The sequence below is a fragment of the Dendropsophus ebraccatus genome, chromosome 9, assembly GCF_027789765.1.
Source record: "Dendropsophus ebraccatus isolate aDenEbr1 chromosome 9, aDenEbr1.pat, whole genome shotgun sequence".
In the NCBI taxonomy this organism is placed as follows: Eukaryota; Metazoa; Chordata; class Amphibia; order Anura; family Hylidae; genus Dendropsophus; species Dendropsophus ebraccatus.
Window position 1 is genome coordinate 25,488,673 of NC_091462.1, and position 13,148 is coordinate 25,501,820.

Sequence of the window (13,148 nt, forward strand, 5' to 3'; positions counted from 1 at the left end):
AATTTGTGCAAAAAAAATATAAAAATCTTCTGGACATGCTGTACAACACAGTTGTTATGTTTTCTCTGGTGCATCCTGTAAAGGGGAGTGGCTTAACTGGGAGGGGCATGGCTTAGTCAGAAAAGGGGAGTGGCCTAAAATTTGACTCCGGTTCAGATTAAGCAAACCAATAGGTGGTGTAAGGTTAGATAAAAATAAAAATGCACCAAATTGATCAAATATTTAGCGCAATACTACTGTGTCTTGTCTAAGTTTAAATGGTCTAAGCACTACTTTTGTTAAAGGCTCCTTAATAAGGAGGTGCCAAACCCCCATCTCCACTGACATCATTCCTTGGTGGATAGTCAAACTTCTTTTACTGACAACCAAATTTGCCACAAACTGAGGGTATGGCTGACAAAAGTTGTATAGAGACCTTTATTGTAGGTTGTAGCCTGTTCTGAAGAGATGGGTTTTCAAGGCCTTTGAAGTTCCTGATTGTGGGTAAGAGTCGGATGCGTCAGGGTAGTGAGTTTCAGAGTATGGGGGAGGAGTCTTGGAAACAGTTATGTGAGGAGTGGACAAGAGCACAGACAGGTATCTTGTGAGAATTGGAAATAGTGTGAGTGGCGGTATCGGGAAATCAAGTCAGGGATGATGTGGACCACCAATTTAAGCCCATATTACATGAAGCGATTATCGGCTGTATTCGTCCGATATCAACTGTTATGGATGATAATCGTCTTGTGTAATAGAAGACAATGATCAGCCAACATGCACAATGTCGGCTGATCGTTGTCTTTCAACATGTTGAAAGTTCAACTATCCGATAGTAGTGAAATGCTGGCTCGCACCGTGCCACAAGAGCGGCCGAAGCAGACCGTTTCTATCGTCTATGGACTGCCCGGACGATCTAGCAATCACCCGGGCAGCCTAACTACCCCCCCCCCCCCGCACCCCGGCTCTTACCTGCTCGCTGCCAATGCGTTTAATAGCACCAGCAGCGAGTGGAGAATGAGGAGCAGAGGAGCAAACAAGTGCCGACCTGACCTCTGAATCACCCCGTATAATAGGGGCTTTAGTCCTTGACTACAGTCTTAAGGCCTTATTCCACTGAATGATTATCGGCCGTATTCGGCCAATATCGTCCGTTACGCGCGATAATCGTCCCGTGGAATAGAAGGCAACGATTAGCTGACATCGTTCATGTCAGCTGATCATTGCGTCGCAACAATCTGCTGCCATCGCCCCGTGGAATAGGAGCGGTGGCAGCAGACCGCTGCTGTATGCTATAGGCTGCCCAGACGATCAAGCGATCACCTGGGCAGCCCCCCCCCCCCCTCGGACTCACCTGCTCATTGCTGCCGCGTATAATAGCGGCGGCAGCGAGCAGGGAACAAGGAGCAAATGAGCGCTGATAGCACTCGTGTGCTCCTCATAGTCGCCCAGTGGAAAAGGGGCTTTAGAGGTTGTCTCTTGATGAAAGTGACTTGGATGATAAAAACACCAACAACATACAGAAGATAACTAGCATGGATTGAAATGGGACCCTAACTATAGTGTTAAACTTGGTCACCCTCAGCAGAAGGAGTTATCTTCCCTCTCTGTTCCCTTTTCATAACCATTGGTCCAGTCCAACATACTTATGCGGGGCAAGAATGCAGCTCCTTTAGAAAACAGAGCCCTGAATTGGCTCTTCTCACTCTTCAACACTGAGACCTTCCCCTCCAGGGACCCCCATAGTAGCCACATAACCTGCTTTTATAATATAGAACCATGCAGTATCCATATAATACCATCATTCATCTCCCAAATAATAATCATCCTGGGGGGGGGGGGGAGACAATACTATTAGATGCTGGAGACCATCAAACCTTTCCCCTTTTCCCCTTTCCTGCCCATCTTGTACCAGTTTTTTTTTTTTATTGAAAACCAGATGTAAATAGGTGCAAATGAGGTCCCCGCAAAGATTCCCTGTGTTAGCCTGACCTTAAAGATAAACTGGTTTCCAAAAAAGCAGCTCGGAAGGTGGAATTTTACAGTAAATATTCTTACAATGCGGCGTCTGTAATTCAGTGGACACCAAAGGCTCATTTATCTGTAGAACAACTTTATGTAGAAGCGACCTAATTTAGCCTTTACTGAACATCCGCCAAATCTCAGCTCTGCAACGGGAAATCAAAACTAAATGTCATGCCGCTGTCTTGAGAACTTTTGGCAGAGACAATGGAAGATTTACTTAGAAATTGTATTTATGCTGCTTCTTATTAGGTATCAATATTATTTTCCAGAGCACCGGGCGTCTGTTCACATGGACACACATGGACACGCAGTAGGTTTTATTGGTTAGATATACAAAATGCTAATTATTTAATTATACATTCTCGTCATATGACCCAGTCCATGCAAGACGGGAGAACTGCATCCAAATCGATGCAATCCATCTAAGGGTCCTATTACACGGAGCGATTTTTAATGATTAACGACTAACGATAAACTATCGCAAACTAGATTGTTTATCGTTAACCTGAAATCGTTCACCATATTACACAGAACGATGATCGTTAGTTACAACCGTTACTATGATCGTTATTGTGATCGTTACTATGATCGTTTATTCCTTCTGATCCCAGAAAAACAATGAAAAATGTGTAATTACACTTGAGCAAACGAATGTGGAATTATAGCAAAGGATGAACGATAGTTTTAGTCTAAGATCTAAATCAACGATCAACAACATACGAACGATTTTTCGATCGTTGCCTGCAATTACACAGAACGATTAATAGAGTGTAATAGAGCCCTAAAGGTATGGGTATAATCTAAAAAGCTGACAACCAATGCCATAAGCATACAATGTGTAGTTGTCGATAAGTCCCACATTGCTTTGGGACCCCTTGATTCTTATAGATCCCAATAATACTGAACTAATATATGTAAATGTGCCCTCAAAATATTCTCCTAAAAGCCACATATAGTGCAACCTCTCCCAAGGACCACCACTGTGAGACCACCACCTCCTTATCCAGAGCTCATTTTGCGCTGAAGATTTTTAGTCCTTTATACTATTATGTATAGTAGTCATTTTCTTTCTGAAGACCACTGTAATTAATAACCATTCTTTAATGAAATTTTGGAGGGTCTTCTCAAAGAGATTTCCTTGTATGCGCTTCCCATTTATGCTCTTTATCATTCATTTACCAAAACTGAGGGAGTTACGTTGTAGATCTCCGGCAACTTTTTTCCCTTTCAAATCAACTGGTGTCAGAACTTTTTATAGATTTCTAATTTACTTCTGCTGTATGTCCTGCAGGAAGTGGTGTATTCTTTCCAGTCTGACACAGTGCTCTCTGCTGCCACCTCTGTCCATGTCAGGAACTGTCCAGAGCAGGCCAGGTTTGCTATAGGGATGTGCTCTGGACAGTTCCTGTCACGGACAGAGTAGGGAGCAGAGAGCACTGTATTAGGCTATGTTCACACAACATATATTTTTGTTAAAATCACGGTTGTTGTACACCGGCCGTGATTATTACGAAAATATACATTACCTTGCCGTCTATGGTATCCCTAGTGGCGCCGCAAGAAACTGACATGTCAGTTTTCTGCCCGCCGCTATTCAGTGAATAGTGGCCGCAGAAAACTCTTTCAGTGCACACTATGGAGCGTGTAGCTCTGGCCGCTCGCTCCATAGTGTGTAGTGGAGCGTTCTGATGCAGGCTCGCACGGCGGGGCTAAAGATCATCCGGCCAGTACTGCAGTACCCGCCGGGATGATCTTTTCAGAGACCGGCTGTTCCGTGACGTGTCCGGGTCACGGAACGGCCGGTCTCTTACAGAATGTGAACATAGCCTTAAACTGAAAAAAATACACCACTTCCTGCAGAACATACAGCAGCTGAAGTACTGGAAGATTTGAGATTTTTAAATAGAAGTAAATTAAAAATCTATACACCTTTCTGACACCAGTTGAATTGAAAGAAAAAAAATATCCCTTTAAGGCTATGTTCACACTGCGTATATTTCAGTCAGTATATTTCAGTCAGTATTGTAACCAAAACTAGAAGTGGATTAAAAACACAGAAAGGATCTGTTCACACAATGGTGAAATTGAGTGGATAGCCGCCATATAACAGTAAATAACGGCCATTATTTCAATATAACAGCCGTTGTTCTAAAATAACAGCAAATATTTGCCATTAAATGGCAGCCATCCACTCAATTGCACCATTGTGTGAACAGATCCTTTCTGTGTTTTTAATCCACTCCTGGTTTTGGTTGCAATACTGACTGAAATATACTGACTGAAATATACGTAGTGTGAACACAGCCCTAGGCTGTATTAAACAGCCCAACTCCTGAAAGTATGAAAGTATTATGCGGCTTGGTATCGGGAAAGGCCAAACAACAATCAGGATTGTTTGTGTGACCCTTTTTTTATACAATTTTTATTACATTTCCTTAAACATACAAATAAAATACATTTTTATCAGCCAAACGCAGCTGAGCACAGTTGTGACGCGGCGGAGATGGGGCGGCGGCAGGGATTCGTCCGTCCGTCCGAAGATGACGTTTGGCACAAGATGGCGGACAGCCTCGACACGGATCAGGTAATGTATAATGCACCACACACTTCCGGGTACACGGGTGGGGGGTGGGGGGGGGGACACAGGGAAGGGGGCGATTCACAGACATAACATACATTACAAAGTTGTATAACTTTGTAATGTGTGTTATTCTGTGAATAATTTTTTAGCGCCGCACTACCCCTTTAATTGTAAACCACACCTAAACTGGAGACAAGATCGGTGCTGTCTCTGGAAGAAAGTGCCCATGTTTTCTAAGCTTGGATAACCCCTAAAGGAACAACTATCACAATGGTAAGGGTGATATTATATGGGACGTTTTTTCGGCCATTAACGATAAAACAATCCCAAATGACCGCTATGACACATGATCTTAAATCGTTCACCCTATTACACAGGGCGATGATCATTACTTATGGCCGTTCTTGCGCTCATCCTTTCCTGGCTGATAGACCAGTGAACGACATGTTATTACACCAAACAATATTTCAACCATTTGTAGATGATCAATGATGAAAATCGGTCCAGATTGTATAAAACACTCAACAATTTCTCATTGGTCATTTAATCGTTGCCTCCCATTTCACAAAACGATTATTGTTTAAATCGGAACGATCTAACGATTTTTCAAACGATTATCGTCCCGTGTAATACGGCCCTAAAAGTTAAGGATTCACGCCAGTAACATTTACGACAAGGTCCCCCATGGATCTAATACATTTAAGTCATCCATAGGGTTCTATGGTAATCTAGGTTCAGTTCTGCAGAACTGTGGGGGATCTGGTTTTACGGCCGAAGTTTTATGGATGAATTTTAGGAGCCCGCTCACCCATCTGAAATCACTAGTCATTAAAACCTTGTTTAGGAAATTAATGATACTCTATGGAGGACTCTTAATAGAGCTTGGGATCTTGGTTAGTATTTCACCGTTCCAAAGTCAAGGACAATGACAACTCAGCCATACAGCGTAATTAAGTCTCAATAAGAAAGTGATGGATCGCAACAAGGAATTACACCGCTATATACCGTCTATATCCCTTCCTGGTCAAAGTACGGCTTCACTATCCTGTGAAAGGTTAATGCGATCGGTTGTGTGTACCGCAGGAGAATATATACAGCACTATTCCTGGCCGGACCAGCGAAATCATTTGCCAAAAGAAAAAAAAAAATGAAGTGCGGTAACAGCGAAATCTGTAACTATGGAGACAAAGCAGTGTTTATATTGTAACTATATGGACTCGACTCAACAACATGGATCTTAAGGTTACCATACTAAATAATAGTACAAAAAAAATTTCTTGACGTTCTCGTCTGTTTTTCTAATAATCCTTTTATGTAGGCCGTGGAAAGGGTTAATGCCGATCTTAGCGCAGATAATATATAATTGGATCATCATAGACGCTGCCTGCTCCGTTCCTCACCGTTTGGATGTGTCTGCATTTTCAATTTAAATGATACTTTTCTGTATTCTGCTGAACCCGGCGGCGGCTCTGAATTTAAAACCATTTAAATAAGTCACTGATTGTTCTTTGTACTAATCTTATGTCTGGAGAAATACTTAGAAATAGTTATTAGTGGTTAGGACAAGCTGGGGCAACCTTCAGCTCCTGAAGAGCCACTTATTTATTATTCCTTATTACTATAGCGACAACATATTCCCCAGCGTTGTACGCATAGTAGTCCTTACGACCAGAGGAGCTCAACATTGACCACTCAACAAGGCCATTTTCTTAGGAGAGAGAAGATACAGATGTGAGCCTAGTACAACGCTTAGGCCTGGCTGATCATAATTCTGGGCATTACTGTAGGTAAAAAATATGATGGCAGAAGTACCACCAGAACTGCCCACCTTTAGTCAGTCTATAGTATCATACAAGGTCCTGATCACATCATAGGTTCCATTTCTACAATCATTACAGATTTGATGCTTGTAAAGTACATGTCACTTGAGAAAAACTTTTGACTCGTCCTAAGTCGAAAGTTTGATAAACACCCTGTTGAGTCAAAAAGTTGCACTGCTGTGCTTGGCTATGTAAATAAAAATCTTGGAAGATTTTCATTACCCGGAAGTTGTTGGATCATTTCTCTTCCAGTTGTCCTAGAGACAGGTCAAAAGTTTTCATTGTTTATAGTCTGGGTTTTCAGACCTCTTCTGATCACTCGAACTGGGGAGGGAGAAACACTCAATTTCGATGGAAGTCTGTTTCCAGATTGTGGGGGAGAACATGCTTGGGGCTCACTTCTCCCGGCTCCATCTAATGATTGTGGAGATCTGAACACCCAAACCCTGACCGATCAAAACTTTCAACATGACATTTAAAGGTCCTAGGTTGTCCATACAAACTGGATCAATGTCAGCCGAATTTACTTATTTCAGTAGAACTAGTTGACCATCTAATGTGCATGGTGGTTTTATGACTCTTCCATGCCGACAGGTGTCAGAGGGAAGAAGAATCCGGCATATTGGATTTTACCCTCTGCCAGAGGTAGTGCAGATTCCCTTCTATAGGAGGGACGGACAATAGGAATAGTTGTTGTGGTTGGACAATTGGCTATGCTGGAAGGCATCTTTTAGTAATAATACAAATTTAGCCTAAAGGGCAACAAACGTCAGTGAGAATAAAGCCCAAAGCTGGTTATACCCAATGGATTGAAGTTGGCTATACTCACCAATTTTAAAAGGATTTTGACAATTTAATGTATATAGGGAAGTCCGACTGTTCTCCAACACAAATGTCAGAGAAAACAGGAACAGCCACTTTGCATTTCTAATCCCTTACTGGCCGCAACCCGGTATGTTTTCTGAAGCTTAGTGGTCAGTGTATGGCCAACCATACTTAGGGCCCTATTCCACCGGACGATTATCGTTCGCATAATCGTTAACGATTAACGATTTCAAACGACTGCTATTGCGAAAGACCTGAAAACGTTCACTCATTTCCATGGAACGATAATCGTTACTTATGATCCTATTTGCAATCGTTTTTTTTTTCGCTATTGCGTTCGTATATACTGTGAACGACCTCTTATTCAATGCAAACGATTTGCAAACGTTTTGCGAACGAGCAATGATAAAATTAGGTCCAGGTCTTATAAAGTGATCAACGATTTCTCGTTCGGTCGTTAATCGTTAACTGCATTTCAACCGAACGATTATCGTTTAGATACGAACGATTTAACGATAATCTGAACAATATTCGTCTGGTGGAATAGGGCCCTTACCATCCTCCATATGTCTCAGAAACACGTTAGTGACATGGTGACATGGCAAAAGACTACAGAACTACATTAAAATATATACTAACAGGATGGTTACTGACCCTTTATCTAAGCTCTACAAGCGGATAATCCTACAACAAAGTTCTAAATATATGATGTCATTGCGGCTATTTAGACATACAAATGAATACAAGGTTTTAGAGGGGAAATGGAAAATCTACGCTGCAGGAAGAGAACCATTGTGTTTTCTGTACAATGGAAGATTCTCCTTCTTACTAAAAAAAAAAAAAAAGTACAATTTATTTATAGCACATAAGATATAAAGAGACAGTTTGACATGATAAGAAGTTTTGATTGACGGGGGTCCAAGTGCAGAGACCCCCACTTATTGTTACAACAAAAGGCCGTAAGAGCTCTGCTGAGCACTGTGCCCATTTGTTTAAGCTCATTACTCCTACTACCCATTTGTTGTAGTAGTGGGGGTACTTGGACCTCCATTGATCAAAATGTGACAGGTCACTATCACATTCTGGAAGTTCCCTTTAATCATGACCTTAAAGGGGTACTCCGTTGTCAGAAAGCTATAAAGATTTGTAATTTACTTCTATTTAAAAGTCTGAAGCCGTCCAATACTTATCAGCTGCTGTATATCCTGCAGGGAATGGTGTATTCTTTCCTGTCTGACACAGTGCTCTCTGCTGCCACCTCTGTCCATGTCAGGAACTATCCAGAGCAGGAGAGGTTTTCTATGGGGAGTTATTACTGCTTTGGACAGAGGTGGCATCATAAAGCACCGTGCAGGAATACAGCAGCTGATAAGTACTGGAAGACTTGAGATTTTTAAATAGAAGTTATTTAGAATTCTTTATAACTTTCTGACAACAAATGATTTGAAAGAAGAAAAAATGCAGGAGTTCCCCTTGAAGAAAGTTGCAAAAGTGGACCTTTCTTTGTTTAATGTCTAACATACTGTCAATGTATGTTCCTGGGAACTGCTACGCCCTATGCTCTATAAATGTATGTACTAAACTACCTCAACAAGTTATTTAATTGCATAAGATATTGGACAAAGGAACAATTCACAGCTATAATATTCCCATAAAGTCGCTGTGCAGGTGTTGGTGATGTAACCATTCAGTGTTGGAACTCTTTTAGTAGAACTATAGGGAAAAAAGCTCAGATCAGGAAGCTCTTATAACTAAAGGGGGAAAAGTTACTGTCAAACTCCTTTTGAACAAAGGATTGGGTATAGACCTACATGGCAACATGTGGTAGGATTAGGACAACCCCCTTAAATGTTAGATATTTGTCCAAACCCAGTTAAACCGTCAGGTTCAACTATCATCTAATGTGTATAGACACCTTAAAGGGATTATTCACCAACTGCACAAAACAAAAAAAAAATAAAGCGTGAGATTTATCAAACATGGTGTAAAGTGAAACAGGCTCAGTTGCCCCTAGCAACCAATCAGATTCCACCTTTCATTCCTCACAGACTCTTTGGAAAGTAAGAGGTGGAATCTGATTGGTTGCTAGGGGCAACTGAGCCAGTTTCACTTTACACCATGTTTGATAAATCTCCCCCAAAAGGTTTAAAAAGCAAAAATAAAAAATAAAAAAAGTCAGGCCAAAACCCATAAAGTAACACATTTTGAATACCATTTACTCAACTTTGGGATATAGTGACCATCCAGCGCCATAGCTGCCAGTCTCTGGTTACTAGCAGTTGATATGTGACCACTGAAGCCAATCATGTCTGTCTGCAGTTTTTTTTTTTTCACTGCAGGTAGTCAGTGACTTTGGTGGTCATGTGTCAGACTACTGAGTTCCTGGGCACCGTGATGTTGGTAGTATGACATGTGACTGTTCAGGTCACTGATTGGCTGCACATGTCAGCCACTAGTAGACAGGGCGCCCACGGGGGGTATTGGTGCTGGATAGCTTTAGAATCAAACAGATGAGTAAATGTTTTTATAGAATTTTATGACATTTAAAAAAAAAATAAAAAATTGTGGATAATCCCTTTAAAAGGCACCAATACCATGTTATTCTTATAAAGTGATGAGCCTATGAAAATACAAGTTCTGTGTTTGCATCTTTACTACTATTTTTTTTAAACAATCTGTATTATTAAATAACCTCACGCTGGCCGCAGCTCATTATAGGGCTTACATAGTAAGAACATGATGACATCACTAAGGGGCACCAATCCCAGTAAATGACATCATCAGGCCGCACTACCAGTATAATTACCTCCATTTTCCCTATTGGGTAAACCTGATATAATGACAGCCTTTCCTCCTTCTCCAGCAGCGCATGTAAGCAAACACTGGGATAGTCGTGTCTATCATGTAAATGAGCTCGCTGTGCATAGAAAGTGGGCATTTCTTAGCACAATCTTAAGAAGTGTTAATAAACAATGCCGTGACTGCGAATGAGCAAAATATGTATAAAGCTAAGTGTAAAGAAATGCGTAAAAACGAGACAAAAACAAACGATTTATTACCAAATATTTATATAGTGCCAGTGTATACTGTATGGACAGCGGGATTCCCAGGGAGGTGGTGTCCTCATCACCTGCTAACACGGATCATGGCTGGCTGGGGGGTTCCTAAGGATTAAGTTGCCCTAGGAGGTTGTGATACACATAGGGAATCTTCCTGCAATGCTTTGTTGTCATGTCGGTGAGGGTCTGACCACTAGGACCCCCACCAGTTACGAGAATAGACGATAACTGTCCAGTGAATGGATTGACAGCATACCGGACCAATGTTCCATTATTCTCTATGGGACTTCCTAACATTAGTGAGCATTGAACACAGCAATGTTTGGACATCTCATAGACATTGACTGGAGCAGTGGTCGAGCATGTGTACTACCACCCCATTCCCTCAGGGTATAAATAACCTACAAAGTTGGGGATGGTAGGGTCCCAGTGGTTACACCAAGGTATTTTCCCATAGGATCAACACTGCTTTGAAAGAATACCTAAATAACATAACACCCGGTCGAGCATGGCGTAAAATTTCTTAAAGGGTAAAATCTCTACAAACTTAAATTTTTTTGTATAGTACGGCACCAAACACTACTTTAGCTGACATATTGAGATTGACATATCTAGATTGATGAGCTGCTATAAGACTCCATTCACATTAGCATCATGGGGGGAGATTTATCAAACATGGTGTAAAGTGAAACTGGCTCAGTTGCCCCTAGCAACCAATCAGATTCTTCCTTTAATTCCTCACAGCCTCTTTGGGAAATGAAAGGTGGAATCTGATTGGTTGCTAGGGGCAACTGAGCCAGTTTCACTTTACACCATGTTTGATAAATCTCCCCCATGGTTTCTATTGCTTACCCACCCATAACAACTGTGTTAGATATGTTTTCAAGCAGAACTTTATTGGGGCTCTATAAAGATTCTGGAGGCCCTTAACACTGTTCAAGAAAAAAAATACAATAAAAGCACACTGGCCTACTTCAATCCCCCTAGGTGTCCTATTCACACAATAACATCCTCTGAGTGGGTATTTCTTGCAGGGTTGGCATATCATCAGAAGCAGAAAGAAACTGACATTACCAGGTACCAGGAGACGTTGAAACAGCTGTAATGGCACTTCCAAAAATAAGAAAGAGATGTATACTCACCTGCCCCAATCCCCCGCTGCTGCCATATTGACAGCTCCTGGACATCTTATTGTGCAGGAACCACCATCTCAGCCAATCACTGTCCAAAGTAATTACCTGAATGGCTGAGCAGGTATTTCTTGCAGGGTTGAGATGTCATAAAAGGCAGAGAGAAGCCAAGAGATGACAGGAGGAGCAGAAGATGATGGAACAGCAGGGAAAGGGGGATCAGGGCAGGTAAGTATGGTTATTTTTTTATGGTAGCACCCTGGCCGCTTTGTTATATTATTTTCATCCCTGGACACCCCTTTTTATAAGAGTTGTCTAAAAAGTGTAGCACCAGGAGCTGTAGCCACACATCTGTAGTACCATTACAGTACATAGTAGCTATAAGCACCCTCTTGATCATATACTATTGCGCCATTCTCAAAATCCTGGAAACTTTTCACAATGGCTGTGAAGTAGTCTCTATGTACATAGCTGAATATTTCCAGGCTTCAACATCTAAGTAGAAATGTATCTTATTATTCTAAAGCTGTTTATAAAAAAAAAAAAAAAAAAAAAAAAAAAAAGGTTTCTGGGTCCCGGAGACTGCAAAAAAAAAAAAATCGGTGCCAGTAAAAATCTGATCTCAGACATTTGCAATTAAATTCACTCGCGTTTCTTCAGCCTGTCTATTTTGCTTAAATTATGCAAAAAGCAGCACACAGCCAGTGAACAATTTCGACAGTGCTGATAGCTAGGGCTCTGACTTCAGCTGGAATGAATGAGGCTCAGAGCAAACATGGAGGCCCCGAATTGCAGAGAAAAGGGTAATAATTTCAATATTGGCCAACAGCTCAGCTTCAAAGCAACCTAAATGGTATTTTCGTGCCTGGAACATGTTGGATTTGACCTGTGGTGCTGAGGATTTTATGCTTGTCCCCGGGGTTCCTAACTCTTTATAACAATCTCCTGGCCCAGAAGAAACAGGGGATATAGAAGGAGATTGGCACTACGCATAGGGTATGCCGGCCAGCTGCCATTACCATAATGGGATCTCTAAGCTCTTACACTTAGGCCTCTTATGGAAGTAACATTTTCAGGTTAAAAGTTTCTCAACTCCTCTTATCTGTAATTCGGAACCAATTTCCAGCAATGTGTTTTAGGAAGGAGCAGGGAAACCTTTCCTTCTGGCTTCTGCTGCTTTTGCTGAGCTCTAATTCTATGTCTGGAGAATATATCATTTTTTTATGGCCTCTTCCATTCAGTAGTCTTTGGGGCCTTTGGAGTTTTGATTCATGATAAGAGTTTTGTAAGTGCAACAGCCAGAGAGTCACAGGTTGGAGAGCACTGGTCTATACAGTCTTAGGGTACTATTTCACAGAACGATTATACCGAATCGTCCGATTATCGCTCCGTGTAATAAATACAACGATCATCGGCTGATCGTTAATATAAGTTTGAAACTATAATTGTCGGGCGCCGACCGCACATCACTACGTGAAATAGCGGTGCACAGCCGGCGGCTGACGATATACATTACCTATCCAGTCTGCAGGGGTCCTCTTGCTGTCTTCTTCTCCCCGGGTCCTGCGCGCTTCAGCTTCAGAGCGGCCTGTCTCAGCTGACAGGCTGCTCAGCCAATCACAGGCCAGGACCGCCGCGGCCAGTGATTGGCTGAGCAGCCTGTCAACTGAGTAAGGCCGCTCTGAAGCTGGAGCGTGCGGGACCCGGAGAGGCTTCAAGAGGAACCCTGCAG

At 41.9% G+C, this 13,148-nt stretch overlaps 1 protein-coding gene across 2 annotated transcripts in view; it reads right to left on the bottom strand.

Moving 5' to 3' along the window:
- BAZ2B (bromodomain adjacent to zinc finger domain 2B) overlaps positions 1-13,148 on the bottom strand; it is a 267,049-nt gene that overhangs the window by 199,188 nt on the left and 54,713 nt on the right. The window lies entirely within an intron of this gene.